Source organism: Ictidomys tridecemlineatus, chromosome 12, assembly GCF_052094955.1.
Source record: "Ictidomys tridecemlineatus isolate mIctTri1 chromosome 12, mIctTri1.hap1, whole genome shotgun sequence".
NCBI lineage: Eukaryota > Metazoa > Chordata > Mammalia > Rodentia > Sciuridae > Ictidomys > Ictidomys tridecemlineatus.
In genome coordinates, this window is record NC_135488.1 from 94628602 (window position 1) to 94652323 (window position 23722).

Consider the following 23722-nt stretch of genomic DNA (forward strand, 5'->3'; position numbering starts at 1 on the left):
GGAAAAGATGAGTCTCTGGGAGGGGAAAGAGCCTCTCTGTAAGATGATGTGGAAAGGACAGTCTGAGACACACTTGTTTTTCTCTCATACCCATTTCCAATAACTATATTTCTGTTTATGAAATGGTTCTTCTTAATTAATTCAATCTTTAAGAAAGGACTTAATGCATTTGCTCTCGGTCTACACTATGTGTGTATATTTTCAAACACTACTAATTTGGCTATATGAGAACATTTTAAAAGACGGAGAACAACAATGAACAATAATGCTAATTAGCAGCAATTACACATTCAGAAATCTCTGTTCTCTCATATTTACTCGATCAATATTTCCTGTTGTTCATTGTTTTATCAGAACTTTTATTGCCCTGATGAATCATGGAATATTCCTTTTGCATATTATAGTTAATATATAACATGTCTTTGGCGCTCCCTGGACATGGTGCAAACATCTAATCTATTAGGAGAAGGCATATTCTTCTCCACAGAGCTTCACGTTACTGCTACCCTCAGCATTCTTTGTGACAGATCATTACTAAAGGATGTGTGCTCAGATTTGGTAAAAGGGAAATGGATACCTTGATGAGAATTTATTAGAGCACTTATGAAGAGCTTGAAATGGACAGGGAAAGAATGTTTTAATCTACTGACAATTTCTGATTGCAATTGCAAGTTACCATAAGGAAGAATTCTTATGTTCGAATTAATATTTGTTTTAATTTCCTTTATAAGATTAATTGGATTTGGGAGAAAAATAAAATAAAATCACATAGGGAGAGAGGAGTCAGCATTTTATTAATCTACCTATTCATTTGTACAAACACTGAATGCCCTCTTTAGACAAGTTTATGCCAGTCAATGGGGACACACACAGAACAAAAACAGAGCTCTTTCCTCCTGAGGAACACAATAGAGTGCTCCTGTGCGACAGAGGGCCATGCTTCATTCTTATATGGATTCAGAAGGCCTTCCTGGAGCATGTGTTTTAGTATCACACAGGTCTACTCTTTAATCACACTTCTGCAGTTCACAGGCAGGATTCACCCAGGCTCATTCCTTACCCAAATTTCTCTGCTTCACCAGTCTCATTTCATTCCACTCTTCTCCTTCCATGCTGTCCTCTAAGAAGTAGCCCCCCCATCTCCTAGTCTGTGAGAGGGAAGGAGCCTGACTTTCCTGAGTACCCATTAGCAAACACAGATGGCCTAATCACAGTGCCCAACCTTGCCTCCTTTTCAACAGCACTCAGTATGTTCCACTAGCTCACCGCAGGGCTTAAAAACTCCCCCACCTTTGGTTTCAGTTAGAGTCGAGTTTAATCTCTCTCCTCCATCACAGTCATTTTGAATAAGGTCCTTCTTGCCTGTTTAACTAGTTGGGCACTATCTCCTCCACAGCCCAGTCATGTCAGGACACTGGTGTAGGTTCTAGACAGACCGAAGAAAGTGCCTGAAGAGAGCATGGAGACATGGGATTTATTAGGGGAAGCTTGCAAGAGATAAGTGACTTCTCCAAGGATTCAGTGGCAACAGGCTGATAGAACCTCTGTCACGCACAGTGCCTCCACTCCAAAGTGTTTTGTCCAGGGAAGCTGGCTGGACAAGTAACATATCTCCTTTCCACAGTACCCTCAGTTCCACACCCATCCCCACTCAGAAAGGGATTTTTATGTTTTAGGCTGCAGGAGCAGTGCTATCATCAGCAGCAGCTTGCATATTTTACTATATGACCGGCATCACAAGAAGCAACTGTCCTGGCACACATGTAAGAAAACAGCTTTCTAAAGATGACACTTACTTACCCTAGTTTCCAGTGTGCATAAGAGAAAGCCAGTGTCCTTGCAGACAACATGTATCAGGACTTTCTGACCCAGGATTTCTCTCATTGTTTCCTGGCTAAGATTTGGGGATAGAAAAGGACAATCAAGGACATCCTGTTTTACTGTCCCCCTTTTCTTCAGTGATGATATAGGTGCAATTTTTCTTTAACAGTCAAGAAGCCTTTTTCAAGTTTAGTCAAATTGAAATAAATGTTAAGACCTCTAGCAGGGCTCCCTTGTGACAGAGGGGATGTCATGGTGGGACACACGTGTCTGGCACTTAACAGATGCTCCCTAACTATTGACCTAAAAAATGGGTCTGTTTAGATTAGAGATGGTAAAAACACTGCCACCTAATATTGCCATGAGGCTCATTTGGGTATTACACATGCAGAACTCAGTGTGAACCCAAATTAGAAAACGTCCTCATATATGACCTTACATACAAATAAACAGCCAAAGACATTTAAGCAAGTGAGACTGAGAATTTTTGAAATCTCCTATTCTAGATCCTGCTCACTTACCTTTCCCTGCCCTTCCAATGAGGAACTTATTGTATGAATGACATCTTCAATTATGTTGAAAATCATTCAGAGATTTTTTTATTCACTAACTGGAAAATATCATGAATGAATTATTACAGCAAGTGTGTATCGAGGTGGGTGGTGAATAATGGAAATCAAGATATTTCTAGAGGAAAAACAGGGTAATATTATTTAATCAAACAAATGCCAAAGTGCTTATTTTTAATTGAATTATGGCTTTTGTATCTGAGATTGAAGGCTGAGCCACAAATATGCTTTGTCTTCCATTTAGCCAAATGCTTGATTTATTAAGTCATGAAATGTTAATTACTAATTTGTTTTAAAACTTGTTTAAATATGACTTCACCCATTGTCTAAATGCTAGAACAAGTATTAATAAACACTGCATGAACCCTAGAATATTCCCACTTCCCTGTGTAGAGAAGACATCCAAACATTTCTTTTGCTAACTACCCCTGGCCTGAAGGAACTTTGCTGACACAGTAGGAAGTTGGCTGGGGTGGCTAAATCTCATTTTTTAAAAATATCATTAAGTGTGTACTCTCATGGAATAAAGCTGATTGCACATTCAGAAGAATATCCACTCTAACACTGCTTTGAAACCTTGTCATCCTTAAAGGTGACAGCGAGTAATTATGAGCTCAGGGTCCAGTCTCAACTTTACTCTCACTAGCAATGTGCCTCCAAAGTAAGGCATTAGTCTACTTGTGACTCCACCATTTCATCGCTAAATAAACATAATAAGAGTGTTAACATCATAAGAGAACTGGAGAGATAAATGGATGCTTATGAGGAAGGATGGTGTCCAGAACATGGTGATAATCCAAAAAACATTAGGTCTTGGTCTGCTAAGGAATTGGGTAGGTCTGTCTTCCCACCTCACTGCAGTAAGCAACAGGATTTAGATTTACTTGGCAAAGAGTCTTTCTTCTTGGAAAAGACACTCTCATTAAAACCCAATGTTCTGACACTGGGGTGGATTGGAGGCTGCATTTTTCCTTGTGGACTTTCTTCATTCCTTTCCAGGATGAATGTCAATTCCTTTTTCAGAAAATGCCCTTACATAGATAGCTCTGAAGCCAGAATTAGTCAGGCAGTCAGTATACATAGGTAAACCGAGTCAGGTCGCATCAAAGAGGCCAATTTTGAGTGAGTCAAGAAAGTTGGAGACTGTCCCATGAGGAACTGAAATGTTAATTCATTTGAGCCCTTCCTCCACTTTATCAAGAAGCTGTCCCAGGAATTGCCCCTCCCTACAGGCAGCAATAAGATGGTTAATTAATGGGTCTTGGGCTGCTCCACCTGCTCCACCTGCCCTTCCCCTTTCATCCCACCTGTTTCCCATGTTCTAGCCATCCCATCAAGCATTCTTGGGAATAAGGGGAAGAGAGCAGGAGAACAAAGGAAGCCTAGGACATATAACAGGGCAGAACACCTCACTTCTTAGGTACCAGGATACCAGCTATGGCCCCCTTCTCCCTCCTGGGAGAGGTCTATGTTATCCCTTTATAAATAAATCCTGCCTTATATGCTTGCCTCGGTGTGCTTCTCTGATGTTCAAACTTCAACATCTGGGGGAGCAGAATTCCTTACCGATAACTAGAGTGTATCATCTCTACACTTTCTACTTCCTTCCACGTGTTTGGAAACCTAATCTTTGTTCATTTCTTAATCATGCCCTGGTTTATACCAGCATTTGCAAGGGTGTAGTCTAAAATTTCAGACTTTTAGAATGCACATGTCTCTGTCTCCAATTGTACTGTGAGCTCTTTAAAAAAAATGGGATTGAGTGATAGAGTTACTGAAGCAGAATACCTGACATATAGCTGTGCATGAAAAGCTTGGGAAGCAGCTGTAGGAGCTGAGGAAAATTCCTCTGCTTCCCTCTCAAGTTTTAGCGGAATAAACTGAAAACAATTAGATAGAAGAAAACACATAGGAAAGTGCTGATGTGAAAAAGGAGAAAATCACAACATGGGGGAAAGTGAGAGGGGCATGATTATCCACCTGCTAGACATTACTGGCCAACCTACACAGCCCTCTTCTATGGGGAAGGAGGAGCCAGGAAACAAGGCTTGTCTCCTACTTAGATCAGTCGCCTAGGTGACAGTGTCCTGGTGACAATCTGCCTGGGTTGGGTGTCAGACTCCCAATCTCTCCTTCCTTTGGCAGAAAGAAGGACATAAGTTGGAAATGCTTCTGTCTGCATCTGCTATTTCCTCCACTAGTGTCGACAGATGTAAATTTCTTGAAAGAACAGGCTTTTTAGAGACATTCTTTCCTTTGACCACAGCGTTTGCAGTTTCTCTTAACAACCAATTTGAAATACACCAAAGAAATACATTTGCAGCGAGATAATTTCCTCTCTCACAGAGGGAAGGAAAAAGAAGATAAATCCATGAAAATGCTGTCATCTACAGACCTCTGTCTGGCAAGTAGATACCTGCTTCCGACTCAGAATTTTTTTAAGAAAGCCAACTTTGATTATAGACAAATAGAAATCACAAAAACAGGAGTAAAGAAAAGATAAATTCTGAGATTAAACACTAGAACGAAGATTTTACTATAGTGCACATGCATTGGACAGGAATCCAAAGATATTTTTTTTTAAAAATTACTTAATTAATTTAATTTATTCACACATAAAGCAGTAGGTATTTTTGCCTATGTGCGATCACACCATAAGTATCTTGACGGTGGGGTAGCGTTTTTATTTTCATCCTTTAATATTTGTCTTTCTTCTCATTTTCATCTCATTCTGTATGCAATAGCTCCTCATACTCACCAATGTAAAATAAATTTGTGTCAATATACACATTTTGATCTGTGTTTATTAATTCAACCTTATATGAATGTATACACTAACATATAAAATAAATATAAATAAGCTCATAGTAAATATGTTATTCAGTATCTTTATTTTTTTCTTCAATTTATGTAACTCCCTCCATTTCCATTTGAGTTGATGTTTGTGATATATATATATATATATATATATATATATATATATATATATTTCCAATCTTTGGTAAGAGTAGAATTCAGATTTTTTTCTAAAAGAGTATTGATTTGATATTTTCATCTATCATTCTTAAAAATACTGTTAGAAGTGGTAAACATCCCTGTCCATCTGACTTATATATCAATGTTTGCCTTTCAGTGGAAAATATTTCCACTGCATGAGCTTTGTTACCGGATTGGGCCTTCTGTGAAACGGAGGCCGCCCAAAAGCCACCCCTTCACTTCAATTCTTGAAATCAGAGTGACAGGTTGCTCAGAGTGACAGGCATGTGTTTATTAGAGGGATAGGAAAGGGACATGCTCAAGGGAGAGAGTGGGTCATCTCAGAGAGAAAAGGCCAGTTTGCCTCCTTCTGCACTCCAGTTTTACTGGGAGTCCCAGGGACATTTCCAGAAAGTTCCACCCAGGTCCACCTCTTGACTTTTGACTGAGGGCAGGATGACATCTGACATTCATGTCCCCACTGTGCATGACAACTCCAGGTCACTTTAGCCCATGCTGACTGGTTATAATTGGAATCTGTTGTTAACAGATTTCATGGCCATTTCCCAGAGTTCTGGGATCTGGTCTGTGTAAGGGTCACAAAAGCCTCCCCAACCCTTTCAAGTTAACTTTTGTTCCTCTTATCAGCATGTAGGGGCCTGTATTTCTTGTCAGGTAACAGGTAGTTTGCTGAGGAATGTAACATATCCTGTGGAGTTAAGCCAGGCAGGGCTGCAGGTAAATTGCTTTTTAAAAGTGAAAGCATGCAGGGATCAGCACAGTGGGCCCCTTTTACAGAATTATTCCTTAACCTCATGTTCCTACTACTAATATCACTCTGTTCCCTGTCACTCAGTCCGTGTAACTCCCTCCATTTCCATTTCAACTGATGTGTGTGTACTCATATATCCATCATCTTTCCTTAGAATTAAGGTATTTTCCTTTGGGGGTGTTTCCTTTGATTTTCATCCTTTTGTCATTTATAACAATATTATTAGGAATAATAATATTCCTGTCCATCTGACTTCATATATTAATGTTTGCCTTTCAATGGAAAAGATTTCCACTAATGAGGTTGCTGGGTCAAAAGATTTTTGAAAGTTCAACTTTAATAGCTGCTGCCCAATTACTTTCCCAAATACTCACAACACTTTCTGTTTGCATCAGTAAATAATCCTTATTGTGCAGCCATTTCAGCAAAAAACATTATAACTCCTTTGCTGTATTCCTAGCCAATTCTTATATTTCTTGTCTTTGTGATTTTCAGCCATTATGTTTGTTATATGCAAATTTAGGGCTAGTATATTTTCTTAATAAACTATGTTTTATTATGACATTATGAACTTCTTTTCCTGTGTAGTGACCTTAGTGTTAAATTCCCAACTGCCTGGTACCAATTTTCCCACTTCTATCTTTATTTTTAAAATTTTGTTTCTCTTTGCCTGGTATCCTTTTAATTGTTTGTCTTTATTATTTTAACTATGTTTTAAACAATATATCTTATAGATAGATTTTACTTTATAACTTAACATAATAAAAATAAAATCATGATGCAGAAAATAAAACAAAATGTTTGAAATATTTGTATTTTCAGATACATGATACTAAGGAGGAATGTTTTTAGTATAGTTGTTTTTATTTCCTGGGTCAGCCCATAGAGACTTGTTTATTATGTAGAAGATATATATCATGGGAAAAGTGAAAAAAAGCAGAAGATTGCAGAGAAAAAAGAGATTGGACCATGATGAAAATAACTGCACTTCTTTCCTCTTTGCCTTTCAATATCAGCCTAACTATATCTGCCTCCTCATCAGCCTTCTATTTGAGCCTACTTAACAATTGACCTTCATCTCTGTAGTAGAGTAACCAGATTGTGCAAATAAAAATACAGGATGTTTAATTAGATTTGAATTTCAGGTACTCAATAAATATTTTTAATGTAAGTGTATGCCATATAATAAATAACAGGTGTCATAATGATAGTAAATATGATTTGGAAAATGTATACACTAAAGAACGTATTTTTTGATTATCTGAAGTTCAAATTTAACTGGGTGTCCTATACTTATTGGGACATCCTACTCCAAGGGAACTCATTACAGATAACTGATGCGAGCCTTTCTTCATGGTAAGCAGGCAGGCACCTAGAGATGTGATTCAGGAGCCCCAGGACACAAACCAGAAAGTAGAACATCCTTGGAAGCCAGGGCACTTAAATAGACAGAGAAGGAGAAGGGGTGCCATTAACATAATCCTAGGAATGTTTGACAGTCCCTAAATGCCTAGAGGAACTGAATAATTAGGCAAAAGTTTGGGTCCCTAAATGCCTAGAGGAACTGAATAATTATGCAAATCCTTCCAAAACGTTGAAGTGTAAAAAGCTTGAGGTAGGTTTTCCCCAGTTATTTGGGCTATAGTCCACATTCCTCCCTCTCTATTTGAGTTTAAACTATAAGGGAGAAGAAGCCAGCTAGAAATCTACCAATGGAGTTCTATTGTCTACCTCTCTCCACCAGCAACCCCACTCTCCACCTTTTCTACTTGAGGTCTGATGAGCTAACAACTGAAGAAAACTAACTGCTCATCTCCGTCTCTGAGACTGACGGTCAGAATGGACAGAATACAGAGAAAAGGGATAGCCCATATTTTAAACAGTAATAATAGAACTTACAAAAATTAAACTGCAACCCACTAACATGGTGAATATAGCTGTTCCTTGTATAACAATCCATTGGAGATGATACTGTTGAAAACTGAATTGTCTAGAAAGTAAAGTAGGAGAAAATATCTCAAAGAGGAGGCAAAATATAAAGAGGAGAGAATAATGAGGAAAGAAAGAAGTTAACATAGAGTTATGTGTGCTTTTAAAAGATAAAAAGGTAGAGGAGAGCCATTAATTATATCATGGGAGATGACAATATTCCTGAATTGAGAAAACTCTTTAAGTCCACATATTCAAAGATTTTACTGAATTTCACAGCAAATTGTGAACAAAGGAAAGGTAGATAGATATATCATACTGTAATTCATGCAAAGAAAAAAACAATGACATTGTCTTTGGACACCTCATTTATAGTGCTGGAGGCTAGAAGCAGGTAGATGGGCACTTGGGATCTACAGGCTGCTGAGAACAAAGAACCAAAGCTAACAATAGGTTGGCTGTGAAACTCCACCTCCTTCTAGGTCCTTCTCTGTGTAGTTTTACAAGCCCATTGTTATGTTTGGCTGTGAGGTGTCCCCCCAAAGCTCCTGTTGATGCAGAATACTTAGAGGTGAAATAATTGGATTATATGAGAGCTGTAACCTTATCAGTCCATTCCAATTTGAAAGGACTGAACAGTTGGTCAGTTGGGGCATGGCTGGAGGAGGCTGATCCCTAGGTATGTGTCCTAGAAAGGGGTACATTTTCATTGTGGCCTTTCTCTGTCTGTCTCTCTCTCCTCCTCCCCCTCCCCTTTCATCCTCTCTTCCTCTCTCTTCTCTCCTGACCCTACCATGATATCATGATAGGAGAGCTTTCCTTTTATTCCTTTTCTGGGCCCTTCCTCCAGGTGGTACCGCCTGTTTTTGAGCCCAGGGGAATAGAGTTAGTCATCCATGGACTGAGACCTCTGCAACCATGAGCCCCAAATAAATTTTTCTTCCTCTAAGTTGTTTTTGCCAAGTATTTTGTTTACAGCAATGCAAAAGCTGAAAAGACACCCACACATTGGGTCTTTTATTCAACTGAGGACCTTTGCCTGTGTCTCCCTCATCCCTCGGATGAGACATCTTTTTCTATTAGGGGCCTTTGCCTGGAATCCTCTAAATTTTTGACTCAAACTGTAGACCTTGCTGTGCCTGATTTAAATGTCATTTCTGTTTAAAATGTGAGAACAGTTCACCTTGTGATGACTCTCACCCCAGACATACTTGGGATTCTCCATATGGTACTTTGGTCCTCTGGTCTGGACATTCTACTACTTATCTTCTTTTTCTAGAAAACAGACTAATTATTTATGGAATATTCCCTCCACCTGGCTCTTGTTTAAGGGACCATTTACCCAGAAGCTCCATTATGCTAAATGTTACTGATTTTCCAAAGCCTGTGATTTGGGAGATAATCAAAACATCCTTTTCCACGCTTTTCCAGTCCATTACTTCTCTACTCTCCTGTATCTTCCCCAGTACTCTGACCCTCGACCATTTGGCTACACTACCTGCATCGCCCACCTGTTTCCTTTAAATTTCTGGCCTTCTGTTCACTCCCCCTAAATTAATTGAAGACCTTAGCATCTGGCCCCCATTTCTAACTGCTAAATGTTTAAACCTAAATGCCCACTGCTAGGAAAATATTTAACTCTGGATTTGTCCTACTTTTTAAGGTTTTCTAAATGATATGAAACTATTTTTCATCTTGGTTTCTATCAAAAGAAAAATGTTATACACCTTCATTTTGCATTTAATATTGCATTCAAAATCTAAAGGAATGTACACTTGATGGTCACCCCTCCATTAATGACTCTTAAGAATATAATATGTGCATGCTAACTCAAAACAAGGGAGGGTGGGAAGGGGAAGAATAGAAATCTTTTGGATTAGACAAAGGGGAATGAAAGGAAGGTAGGGGAGGGAAATAGGAAAGACAGTAGAATTGATCAGACAAAACTTTCCTCGCCTTGTAGTTGAATACACAACCAGACTCCACGTCATATAAACTACAAGAATGGGATTCTAAATAGAACAAGTTATACCCTGTGTATCTATAATTAGCCAAAATACATTCTATTGTCATGAATAACTAAAAAGAAGAAATAAAACATTTTTTAAAATCTATATAATAGACAAAAAGTCTATGATTTGTGTAGGTGAAATGCACTCACCAGTGCCTAATCTACATAAAGCATTTTAAGAATATGCTTAAATACTTAAAATTAGACTGTTATACAAAGAATAACAATAATTTTACTAATAAAAAGTATATAATGATTGATAAGCATTATAAATACCAGTTAAGAGGATTTTTCAAAAGAGACCTTTCCGATGAATACCAGAAGAGATGAAAAGGCCTAATTCTGGAAATCATAATAATGCAGCAGTTAAGAGAATGCTGAGTTTGCCATCTAAAGCCTGGAAATGTGAGTCCTTCTTCTTGGCTAAACTACTTGCTGGTCTCTTTCTCAGAGTGCATTGACTTGAAAATTGGTGACCAATGAACTTAGGTGGCTTTGACTTCTTTATCTCTGGATTATTTTTTTGTTCTTTATTTTCCCCCTCAAAGCTGGATTTGAATACCAAAGTAAGAATCTAAAATCCTATGAGATAATAACATGGTTTGCCTCCCATCTTCTGCATTTCTCTATCCTCTCTTTTTTGTCTGCTCCCTTCAGGTCTCACAAATAGAATAAGTTTTAAGATTATGGTAGTACCCACATCTATTCAATATTGAGTAGTTTTAAAATGAAAACTGGTGATTTTTGAGGGGGTTCAGTTATGGAGAACAATGGCAATTGCCTGATTACAAATATAACCCAAAATATCTTCCCTCCTTCTCCCACTGAAAAAGTGACAGCCAATAAAATCAACCAGGAGAGCTAATAAACGGCAAAGAACCAATGCTTGCAGTATTACTGATAGACAAGAAAACTTTACAATTAGTTGTAAGTAAAGAGAAAAGAAAATAAATTCTAATGACACTCTCATTGCCAGGTCTGCAGCAAATATGTGAGAACAGAGGAAGGAAACTAGCAATTCTCTATGAATAAGAGGAGAGCAAAGGACTCAGGTGAAGCATTAACAAAATCAGCCAGAAAGAATATGCACAACAATAAATAATAAAACTACTAAACACAGGTCAGGACATGGGGGAACAAAGAATTGACCCAGGAAAGAAACTTAAAAGTGTGTAGCACTAGAAGGGACAGCTTTAAAAATACATTGTTCTGGGGGGGGGGGAGGGGACCAGACAGACAAAGAAGGGTGCAACCTTGGAATTAAACAGTAAAAAGTAAAGTAGAAAGCAAGAGGAACAATTTAAAGATCACACAGAAATGAAAGTCCAACAAAATAATCTACTCAAGGATAAAATGAATCCAACCAAATTATTGGGAAAATGTTTATAAAGAAACCAATATGGAAAGCAGTATGGAGATTCCTTGGAAATCTGGGAATGGAACCACCATTTGACCCAGCTATTCCTCTCCTCAGTTTATATCCAAAAGACTTAAAAACAGCATACTACAGGGACACAGCCAGATCAATGTTTATAGCAGCACGATTCACAATAGCTAAACTATGGAGCCAACCTAGATGCCCTTCAGTGGATGAATGGATTAAAAGAATGTGGCATAAATACACAATGGAATTGTACTCAGAAATAAAAAAGAATAAAATCATGGCATTTGTAGGTAAATGAATGGTGTTGGAGAAGATAATGCTAAGTAAAGTTAGCCAATCCCCAAAAAACAAATGCCTAATGTTTTCTCTGATATAAGGAGGCTGACTCATAGTGGGATAGGGAGGGAGAGTATGGGAGGAATAAATGTTTTCTCTGATATAAGGAGGCTGACTTATAGTGGGATAGGGAGGGAGAGCATGGGAGGAATAAACTAATTCTAGATAGGGCAGAGGGGTGGGAGGGAAAGGCAAGGAGCAGGGGATTAGCAAGGATGGTAGACTATGATAAACATCATTATCCAAAGTACATGTTTAAAGACACGAATTGGTGTCAACATACTTTATATACAACCAGAGATATGAAAAATTGTGCTATATACATGTAATAAAAATTGCAATGCATTCCACTGTCATTTATTTTTTTAAAAAAATCAATAAAAACAAAACAAAAAAATGATGGTAAGTTTTTCATGAGAATTTCTTACATTTAATCTAGCTACAAGCAAAAGATATTGATAGAATGTATATGCAGGTACATAAATATGTATGTGTGTTTATTTGTAAATATGATATGTATTGATAAAAATGTACGTATTTCCTGATTCTGTCAAGTGAAAGGGACAAGAAGCAATGAAACTTCAGAAGTAAGCCTATCTCCTGCTCAAATCTGCATTTCTATTACCATTTTAACTAAAAGGAACTAGAACATCTCAGAGAGGCTATTTCTAAGGCATAGGCAAAGAACAGGATAAGCCAGGAATATTTTGTTATAATAGAAAGAAAAGAAATAATCAAATATATATATGAAAAATTTTATATATGAAATTAAAATTTGGACATAGAAATTGGTTACACAAATTGTATCTCTAATTATAATTTCATATATATTAAAATTGTATATGTATGTATAATTTATATAAGTATTGTATTTTGTTTATTTCACCTTGTAAATTGACAGACACCATTGTACGTATTTATTGTGTACAACATGATGTTTTGGAATATACTCACATGTGACTAAATCTAATAAACATATATATTACTTTACATAATTATCATCTTATTAAGTTCACTTAGCATTTTTCAAGAATATAGCACATTAACTACAATCCCTTATTTGTACAACAGATCTCGCAAACTTGTCCTTTCTACTAACAAAAATATGTATTCTTTTACTAACATATCCCCAACCTGGTAATGTTCATTCTACTCTCTACTTCCATGATTAAAATTTTTTTGATTCCACATATAAATTTGATTGCTTCCTTTTGGAGAGAGAGAAAGAGTACATCATGAAGGAAACATTAAAATATTAACACTAGATAAATCTGGTTATGAGGTGTACAGGTGTTCTTTGTACTATTCTTATTCATGCAACCCTTTCTAAGTCTTGACATTATTTCCAAAGAAAAGTGGATAAATTTAAACAGAAAAAGGCCTTTTAAAAGTTTACCAGAGGGCTGGGGTTGTGGCTCAGTGGTAGAGCACTTGCCTCACATGTGTGGGGCACTGGGTTTGATTCTCAGCATCACATATAAAAAGTGAATAAAATAAAGGGCCATGAACAACTCAAAAAATATTTTTAAAAAAGTTTACTAGAGACCTCAACTTCCTACTGGAAATTATACATACATACATATATAAAATATATATATATTTAACCCTGTATCAACCTCCATGCTACTAATTGGCCTTTGATATCTATGTTGTAAATTGTAAGCCTCTGGCCAACTGGGAGAAGATAGAGAAAAACAGCATCAGATATCATACTCTATATGAGGATTTATATGAATGATTGCAAGCAATACAAATAATTAAGCTTTTGAGGAAAGTATTCCTTACCGATGCCTCCTTTATTATATACTTTGTTCAATGCAGCAGTGAGATCCCGAGTCTGTGAAAAAGATGACAGGGAGAGAGTCAGAAAGTGTCACTTTCCTGATGTGCTTTTTTTCCTTTTTCAGATTTGAAAAAGGCATGATGTTCACCTCCATATCTTAATCTGAGAAATGTACAAATGTTCCCTCTGACAGGCCCTGTACGTCCAAAGTTCTTTTTGAAAAAAAAAAAAAAAAAGGATAGTTCAGAACGCCATTCACTCATATTTGTTAGTTTCATAAACTTTCCTCTTAATAGTAAACATGGTTCATTTTTGCTTTTTTTTTTTTTGCAAAATATTAAATCCTTCTAAGATTCTTGGTGAAATACTTTAAATCCACTTAGCAAAGCGTGTGGCTTTTTCAGAGTTTTGTATACATAATAAGCTATTCATCCTCGTATGTTTAGGACAAAGTGCTTCTTACCTTTAGAGCTGCAAACATGCAGGGCCATGCTATAATGACTAGAACTATATATCGGAATAAGAATTTTCCCTTGATAAGAAGCTGGAATTCAGCGAAGGCCTGGTCACACTTGGACCCAAATCCTTAAAAAACAAAATGCTTGAGCTGTTTTTCAGGAACCCCTCCAGAATCTACAGCTTTTCAAGAACGCTCATTGCACAGAAGCAGCAGCTAGCTCCTCCAGGCAGTGACCTTTTCATTCCAAAAGCTCAAATCGCCTGAGCAGAATATGGTAACTGCCAGCAAAAGAAGGATGTGACCTGTAAAGAGGCCTGGTCACTGACTACCCCTGCACATAGGAACCCCAAAGCTCCCCCTTTTTTGCCATCCAATCAACAAGCAGCTTCTCCCCCCTCCCTATAAATTCCCCATACCAACAGGTCATCAGGGAAGTTAATTTGAGCTCCTTGCTCTATCCTTCAGCCAGCTGACCTTCCAATAAAGCTTTCATTTTGCAAAACTGATGCCGTAAGTATTGGCTTCTATGTGCACTAGGCAGTGAGTCATTTAATGGTATTAATTTTACTTTACGATTAGTCAACTTTTGTATAACAGTGATTATAATAGAATAGACAGGCATAATTCCATGTTATATACCTGGATCGCATCTAAGGACGCGTTTTTACAATTCTCCTGAGCTGTTCTTTACAAACACTTTGATGTTATTTAGTATTTCCTCTTATCTGATATGTTTGAACTTCCTGATAACATTGACTTAGGCCGCCCAGTTCATCTAATCATAAATCACTGTGGAGACACCACAATTCTAAAGAATTTTGAAGTAATGAGAGATTTCTGCAGGGTAAGATGTTTTGGGGTATATTTTCTTTCTATTAAAAAATATATTATCTGCTGTTTATTCCAAAGAAATTTAAAAAAAAACATCCTGAAAAGCAGAGAAATTGCTTATTTTTCCAGTTTCTCCTTATCTCCTGGTCCCTAGTAGTTAAACTTGTCATTGGTAAGAATCTGACTGGTGGTTCAGATATCTAATAATTTTACAATTACTGGTAGTTTCTTAAATAATTAGAAAGCAAAATAATTAACTTGAGACTTGAGGCAAATACTAAGAGCAAAGATTTACTATGTTCCTCTTAGTTCACAAAGCTTTCTGAATGGTTTAAACTGCTATCTTGGAAGACAAAAAGGAAAAGCAATTAGGGACTTTGTTGAATGCCATTTTAAAAAGTGACATTTGACAGAGATGTAGGTTTTGAGGTTAAGATATACTCACTAACCATCAATAATTAAGGATACCTTCTAGAAATATCTTCTAAAAATGCTATATAATCATTTTCTTATATATAACAGCTGTCTAGTCCAAGAAATAGACAGACCATGGTGCTGCTAATCTCATACTTTGCTTTTAAGCACATGAATTCTTTTTTCGCTATATTTCTAAAATTATGTTTATTGAAACATTTATTTGGCAACATTAAAAAAAAACCTCAATAAAAACCTCCGCAATCACTAAATGTTTCATCATTATAACCCTGGACAACACCATATATTTAAATTTTCCATATTTGGGTAATTAATTTATATAACTATAGAATTTATATTATTATTATATAATATCCTTTTTTATATTAAAAACTCAGAGAATTGTTGAAGTTGAACGAAAAGCTATGTGTAAATAAGGACAAACTTACGTAGTCATATGAAGACAACTTTGGCACCAGTTCTACACAGCAGGATCCCCTTTACCTCTATCTACTCCAAGATCATATAAATTAATATCCTATAAATTGAGAGATTCAGCTTTACAGGTTCCAGAGTTTTCAGTGAAGACCTGTTCTGTTATGGGATCATTGAGAACCAAACCCTTTCTTATTGTGGCTTCCCTCACAATAAAAAAAGCATTATCTCTTGTTTTGATTTCCATATGTGTCAATCTTATTAATATCTTATATCTGCCTTTGTCACTTAGGGTGGCCACAAGAATGTGGGTCACAGACCTCCAGCAACAAGAAACAAAAATGATCTGGAGCACATTCTGGCTACTGTGTTATGAAATTGAGTACAACATGGGTCCCAGGAGCTTTTTCCATCCAATGACTGAACCCTCAGCAAGGATACAAAGGTAGGTCAGACACTGGGAGATATGGGACTTTGGTTTTAGGACTCTAATGATTTTGCAGAATCTTCAGTAGACTATACAATGGACCAGGACACTTGCACGTGCCCTTCCTTCTCCACTATGCTCGATTTGCCTTTTGGTCTGGGAGCTCTTCCAGTCTTCTCTGACTCTCCCAATTTTATCTCAAAGGTTTATCACCTAATAAAATCCCATCTTGGCATCTGTTTTTTAAGGGACCTGGAATAACAGAAGTGGTACCAAGAATGGTCAAAGAAAATATCTGGCAACATGAGGAGTTAGGACTTATTTTTCCACCACTTGGCAAATGATGAGTATTCCATCCTGCGTGGTAAGGGGAGTGCAGGTAGCTCCCTATACAAGGTAACTGCATATTTGCCAAAGATTCCACTGGTGGTGTTCTAGGGAAATATCCTTATAAGGGGTGGATTCTCTGCCAGGTGCAGGATGCAGGTATTTGAAAATTATAAAAACAATAACTATGAAGAGAGGGAATCTGGCTAGTAACTAAAATTGGGTATTAATGCCACAGTTCAACATCTCTAGCAATTAGAGAAATGCAAATCAAAACTACTCTAAGATTTCATTTCACTCCTATCAGAATGGCAATAATCAAGAATACAGGCAACAATAAATGTTGGTGAGGATGTGGTGGAAAAGGTACACTCATCCATTGCTGGTGGGACTGCGAATTGGTGCAAACACTATGGAAAGCAGCATGGAGATTCCTCAGAAAATTGGGATTGGAACTACTATTTGACTCAGCTATCCCACTCCTTGGTTTATACCCAAAAGACTTAAAATCAGCATACTATACTGATGCAGCCACATGAGTGTTTATAGCAGCTCAATTCACAATAGCTTGACTATGGAACCAACCTAGGTATCTTTCAATAGATGAATGGATAAAGAAAATGTGGTATATATACTCAATGGAATATTACTCAGCTTTAAATAACAGTAAAATTATAGAATTTGCCAGTAAATGGTTGGAGTTGAAGATTATCATGTTAAGCAGAATAAGCCAATCCCACCAAACCAAAGGCTGAATGGTTTCTCTAATATACAGATACTAATTCACAATAAGGCGGTGGGTACTAGGGAAGAATAGCATTACCTTAGATTAGGTAGACAAAAGTGATGGGAGGAAAGAGAAGTAGATGTAAGGATAGGAAAGATAATAGAATGAAAAGACATTATTACTGTGTGTATATATGTGACTACATGACCAATATGATTCTGCAACACATACACTCAGAAAAGTAAGAAATTATATCCCATCTATGTATGATATATCAAAGTGCATAAATGCATTCTACTGTCATGTATAACTAATTAAAACAAGTAAAAAATTTAAGAAAGATAATAAGAGATTGAAGGATACTAATAATCACTGAGTATTTGAGTAAAGAAGACAAAGAGCCTCTATAATAGCTTACAAAGAGGGTCTTTTTTTTAATATTTATTTATTTATTTTAGTTCTCGGCAGACACAACATCTTTGATGGTTTGTGGTGCTGAGGATCGAACCCGGGCCGCACGCATGCCAGGCGAGCGCGCTACCGCTTGAGCCACATCCCCAGCCCCACAAAGAGGGTCTTATCTCAGGTAGTGGATAGGAAGACACATTTGAAGGCCTAATCATTGGTGCTTCAGAGATATTTGAATGCTCAACCAAGGCAGGTCTATTATATGAAGGTCAAGGACCTGATGGGAGATATCCAGGGTCCCAAAACACTGGACAGAAACATCTAGATAGAATCCTTTAAAAACATTTACTCTGTAATGAACACCAAACTCTCTAAAATTGGGTATTCTGCACTTGCAGAACTACCCATCCTCAATAGAACCTTGAATTTCCACTGTGACAAAATTCTGGAAAATCCTTGTCTAAGGAGGCAACAGGCTGCTCCTGAAGTACTGTCTCACTCCTAATCTCTATTCCAGCTCAGCAGACCAATGGCTAAGATTAAATCCCAAGTAGAAACCTGCAGGAGACAGGGTGGAAGGGGAGAAGAAGCTATACACCTCAAAAATTGCAAAAACCTAGCTGTACACTGTGGTGGAAACAGAGTGCTTCTAGGATTGAACTTTGGAATTACAAGACTGGATAAGAAGAAGCTCATTGACTTGGGGGCACTTTCTCAGGACACAGAGTTTAAGAGAATGGAAAAATCTTGGCGCTGGAGTGGCTCTTAGAAACCAGAACTTAAAAGTAAACAAAAGTAATGCTTAATTTGCAGTGAAGTAAAAGTGCCTGCCTCGCCTTGGCAGAAGGTAGAGAAAGGAACATAGAGGTTGAGAGGAGTGGACATACTGGAATGGATATTCTAAAAAGGCCAGGAGACTCCACAGAAGATTAGGTTCTACAAGAAGACTCAAAGAACAATGTCTACACCAAAACCATCAGCGATGCATAGGTGAGAGGACACTGGCAACATTGGAAGGTTGTGGCAGCCAGCCTCTGCAGGCGGAGGACTGATCCCAAGATCTAGGGTTGCGGGATACAAATCTTGTTCCATGGACATTTACAAGGACCCTGGGCTCTCTGAAATAATTTAGGCCAGGTGGTGGGGCTCGACTCTTGGAATCCAAGAGGTCACAATTATAGAACCTGCAAGGTTGGAGGTATATAGCCAAGGAAGTAAACCTGCAAGGCATTGTGGAGCTAATAGAAAAATCGGTGGACATTCACAGATGCTTAAGAAATAAAGGAGGAGAAGGAGGAAATGGAGGAGGAGAGGAAACGGAGGAGAAAGAAATGGAGAGCAGGAAAATGATGGTGAGAATACAATACAAAGTTAAAACTCCTGGTTTGATTCCAGATGTGAACCAAGTTAGGAGGAAGGACTACAACACCATGGCAAGCTTATACTCTGACATTTCCAAAGCCTTTCCGTACAGTGTGTGGCCATACACCAGGAAAAGAGGGAATAAACAGACATTTTGAGGACTAGAGGACACATAGTCTTAATTTACTTTGATCCTAGAAATCCAAAGCATCACTGTGACTCACTATTGGAAGGGAGACTGATAGGGGACAGGTAGAGTGATGGCCAGTGTCCAGTTCTATTCTATTTACATACTGTGGAGTTGGGTGAATGACTAATAATTGGGTTTGTGGAAAGAGAAATGAGTCAAAGTGGTCTTATAGAGATTTCTGGGCTTTGGCCTGACTGGTTATGTTTATCAGAAGAAGGAAAGGGACTGAAAAATCAGGGACAAAGACATGTGGGGAAGAGACGTGTCAACTGTCATACCTGAGCACCAAGTCTGAAGATTTTTATATCCTGTATTAATGTCCATCAGAAAGCACCCAAGAGGCATTGTGCAACCAACTGACAGCAGCAGAGACCCTAAGGCAAGTCTAATGCTGGCAGATCTAGAAACAGAGATCTCCTTGGTACCTAACCCTGACTTAATTCTAAAACCCAATAGCCTTTCATTCCTTAGACTGCAGTTGAGGATGTTCCTACCCAGCCTCCTTCACTCAGGATCATATTTCAATTGCCGTCTTTATAAATATTCATCCAGTCTTCTTGGGCTTCCTCCATATTTCCTCAAGCTGTTGTTTTGCCAGATAACATGTCTGTGTGGCTAATCCTATCTTAGTGTCCAATCTTCAAGGATCCAGGAGGAAAGTTACACTTCTCTTGAGGGCTTCTAGCCACAATAATGAAATATCTTTAATCTCTCCTTCTACCAAATGCTTCCCTTTTATGATGCATGTAAACTTTCTCTCCTCCCTCTACAGTTCCACTGAACCAACTCAATTTCACCAGGTTTGATTAACCTCACTCCCAGATTCCTTGGAAAGAAAAGAACTTCAAAACAAAGGTTACACCACAGCTGGATTTTTTATTTTTCCTCCTAAGAAGAAATTCCATGAAACTTTAACACAATTTCTGTTAATTCATGGAAGCTTCAAATACTCTCCTTCCCAGTGTAAATGACTGTATTATACACATTAAATCAGAATTTTTGATCAGCAGAATTAGTCTTCCTATTAAAAAATAAACCAGCAAGATAGCAAAAAAATTTAAAAGCAAGGAAAATGTTTTCATAGCCTTGACTTTATCCCATTCTTCCTTTCTTTATTTTTTTTTTTTTAGTAATGTGATTTTTTTTAACATTGAAAAAGGTAGGGATAAGGTAGGAGGGGAAAGGAAAAGCTGAATTCAAGTTACTGCATTTCATTCTGATTTTTAAATACTTCTGTTATTTCTGAATTTCCAAGTGATTCTTAGCAGGGGGAAAAGATAAACTTTAATTGACCCTTCTATCAGTGCAAAAAATGAAAATCCCATTGAAGCTGTGGAAGCCACCTTTCTCATCTGTTCTCCTCAAAGTGGGCTATTAATTCTCAGCAGGTGAGAGATCTGTGGTCATCAGGAAAACCAAGCACATGGTGGAGGAGGAGCACTTTCAATAGAGTCCTTTGAGATAGTTCACCCCGAGAAAGACAGCAAAATGAAAAGTTCACCCAGCTTTCTACTGTGTCGAATATTCCAGACTGACTCGATTTGTGCTGAGAGTGTGTTTGTTTCATTAATGATGACAATTAATTACGGGAGACAGATGTTAACTATGAATCTGAAAGGCCATTCAGCATTTAATTGATTAAGAGGAAGCTATTTTCCTAGAAGTTAAATACTCTACAGTGTTCTCACTATGAAAGAAAAAAATGCTTAGAAGAACAAAATGTACTGTGACACTAAAGGAGGGGCTCTAGTCCAGCAGCTATCTTAGAGGTTCACTCTTTTTTTTTTTTAAGAATCTTACATGACTTTGAAATTGTATTCAGAGGCACATTTAATCTATGATTCGGCCAAATTTACCTAGTCATCTCTTTTATTATGATACACTCCTACTGTATTTCTAAAATAGCCAATGATTTGGTTCTATTTGTTTTCTTAGGATGCCAGAACAATGTATTTGTGAAATTGAGTTAAATTCTTTCTTTCGGTACATATTTAGATGAGTTCAGAGTGGCTCTAGTAAAGAAGATAGAAATAATGATTCCTGTTTCTCAAGATGAACCAAGGGCTTTCACAGCTCTGCCTCATCCAAGACCCTGAAGACCATACATGTTGCTAGAAGCTTCTCCTAACTCTGAGAACCATAAGGCTCTTTCTTTTTTTTGCCTCTTGAATGCTGCTTTTGCGATTAGTCAAAATACTTTCCACTTTGTATTGTAATTATTTGTTTATATCATTCTTCTCCGCTGAAAGGCAAAGCTCATGACTGACTTATCTTTGCATTTCCAGTGCTTATATAAGAGTCTGGTCTGAGTGGATAAACAAACACACACAAAGAAATTAGCAAATAAATATTTTCATGCGCATCCTAAACCTCTTAAGGGAAACTAATGAATATCTACACTTGTCTGCAAATCTCAGAGTGAGAACAAGCCATTCATATTTGTAAGAAGTTTCACACTGGGCTGAAAAAGAAGAGAAAATCTTTGAGACTGCACATAATTAAATTTTAAACATGCATATACTGAACACTTAATGGGTATCAAGCACTCTTCTTGGTACTGGAGATGTGGGAGTGACAAGAACACAAGGTCTCTGACCTCAGGAAGCTGCCGGTTGAACAGCAACTGGACTTTTTATCTCAGATCATAATGGACCAATATAGCAGGTCACCTGCTACTCCAGCTAGGAGGGAAGAGAGGCCTACTTGTTTAATGACGGCTGACTTTACTACTTGGGCATACTCAGTTCCTGAGTTAGCTGCCATCTAGATGCTGTGGGCAAATGCATTTCATTTGTGTCTATAACATGAAATTATCATTGCCTATATCTAGAAGGAGAAGCAAGTTCCTTGATGGATTATGATGCTAACATTTCTCTTTTTCATGTCAGGCATTTTGAATTTCTCTGAAAATCTTGCCAAATGAAAATATATTCAAAGAGAAAAAATTGAAATTTTAATAAAGGTCTTCTAGGGAATATTATCTGGAGTATCCCAGGTTTTGTGCCTAGAAATCTTGTCTTATATAAATTACAAATAGCATTAATAAACCTATAAATAGGTTCAAATGTCTGTTGAAGGAGACAGAGCTACTTTATTCCCTAGAGTCCAGAATTATTTGTAGGAACTTTATAAACATTTTAACTAATCATCATGTAAATGTAAGTAAAGAATTTCATATGAAATACGGAAATTCCTCCCTTTAATTTGTAAGGTAATTTCCATTTCTTTGATTTTCTTTGATGCAGTTACGGAAGAAAGTTTAGAAATTTTTAAAAATTATTTTTTGCTTTATTTCATTGTATTATTTGTTAACAAAACATAGGGTTATTTAATGTTTGGTGTAAGGCACATCATTAGAAATTCTACCACAAAGTTACCATAATTTGCAGCTTCTTCCTCATATGTACCTTTTAGACCCTTAATATGGACTCTATCCATTCTAAATTTGTTCTAGGTTTTGCTGAAAGTTTCCCTCTAGGATCATCCTCCTTTTACTTGGGAATCCATCTCAGTTCAGACCTGGCCCCTGCCAACCCCTTCTTCTTACTTCCATGGAAGATCAATCACTTGACCTTAATTAACGGAAACAGATTTGGTCACTTTCCTTCACTCTACCTATTCAATCTTATCTCCACAAACAACCCTTTCTTTCTACATTCCAACACAACACTTTTCTTCTAACAACAAATGTATGAATTTAGCATACCAAATAATTCTCCAATTCTCTGGACACCCACTGGAAGAGTTGGTACAGTCCCACAAGGTTGTCCCCCCATGTCAGACACCAATGGCGGGTAGTGGGTCACTAGAACACCCATACTTCTGTTTGACTGAACTATATATTCATGACCTTGTGATCAGGCTTGCTAATTTGCTATGACTGCTTAGAGAATACAGGAGGACACATTTGGCAGTTATTACAAAAGATATACATGAAGATCCAGATGGAGAGGGTATGTAATATAAGGCCCAGAAGGGTCCCCAGCGCTGGGACATCTTTCCTTGTGGAATTGAGGAGCAGCACTCTCCCTCCATGTGAAAGTGTTCTCCAACATAAAAACTCTCTGAACTCTGTACTTTGGGAGTTTTTATGAAGGCTTCTTCACACAGTCGTGGGTAATAACTTAATGCTCTGCTCATTTTTCCTTTCCATGGAGGTTGGGGGATGTGGCTGACAGTTCCAAACTTTAATTCATGACTTGTTCTTTGTGGTGACAAGTCTCTATCCAGGAAGAAACCAAGAGTTGCCTCATTATTACAAGAGATGCTCCATCACCCTCAAAATGCCAAGGGAATTCAGAGTTCTGTGTCAGTAACCAGATAAAAGACCAAACATTAAAATAAAAGATGTTGCTAGCTCTCCTGTTTTGAAGGAGTTTGAAGGGTTTTAGAAGCTCTGTGTCAGAGACCAACAACAGAATGTGTGTGTGTGTGTGTGTGTGTGTGTGTGCATGTGCATGTGTATATATGTATTTGTGTGTGTGTGTGTGTGTGTTTTTGTGGTCTCCCAATCATGTTTTTTTGTTTGTTTTTTTTTTGGGGGGGAGGTACTGGGGATTA